This window comes from Etheostoma spectabile, unplaced genomic scaffold (genome assembly GCF_008692095.1).
Source record: "Etheostoma spectabile isolate EspeVRDwgs_2016 unplaced genomic scaffold, UIUC_Espe_1.0 scaffold314, whole genome shotgun sequence".
Lineage (NCBI taxonomy): Eukaryota > Metazoa > Chordata > Actinopteri > Perciformes > Percidae > Etheostoma > Etheostoma spectabile.
Genome location: NW_022605583.1, coordinates 409,304 through 409,679, shown reverse-complemented (window position 1 = coordinate 409,679; position 376 = coordinate 409,304). Strand labels below are relative to the sequence as shown.

The window sequence follows — 376 nt, the reverse complement described above, 5'->3', positions numbered from 1 at the left end:
TTAGCTAGGTTACACCTGTTAGCTAGGTTACATCTGTTAGCTAGGTCACACCTGTTAGCTAGGTTACATCTGTTAGCTAGGTTACACCTGTTAGCTAGGTTAACCTGTTAGCTAGGTTACATCTGTTAGCTAGGTTAACCTGTTAGCTAGGTTACGTCTGTTAGCTAGGTTAACCTGTTAGCTAGGTTGCACTTGGCTTTTGATTCAACATAATGGCGATTGCTGAACGTCCTTGCTCATTAAGATAATGTGATTAATACCACCACACCATTTGAAATGTAGCCATGGACATATAAAGAATAAAGGATAAAGAGTCTTTTCTCCATGTCCACTGTAGTGTCTCAGCATGTACTCTAGTAACATCTGTCTGGTCCAG

The 376-nt window shown here is 40.7% G+C and overlaps 1 protein-coding gene and 1 long non-coding RNA gene across 3 annotated transcripts in view; one reads left to right on the top strand and one right to left on the bottom strand.

Moving 5' to 3' along the window:
• capn3a (calpain 3a, (p94)) overlaps window positions 1–376 on the bottom strand; it is a 24,260-nt gene that overhangs the window by 14,456 nt on the left and 9,428 nt on the right. The window lies entirely within an intron of this gene.
• Window positions 1–376, top strand: part of LOC116686086 (uncharacterized) — a 1,561-nt gene that overhangs the window by 461 nt on the left and 724 nt on the right. The window lies entirely within an intron of this gene.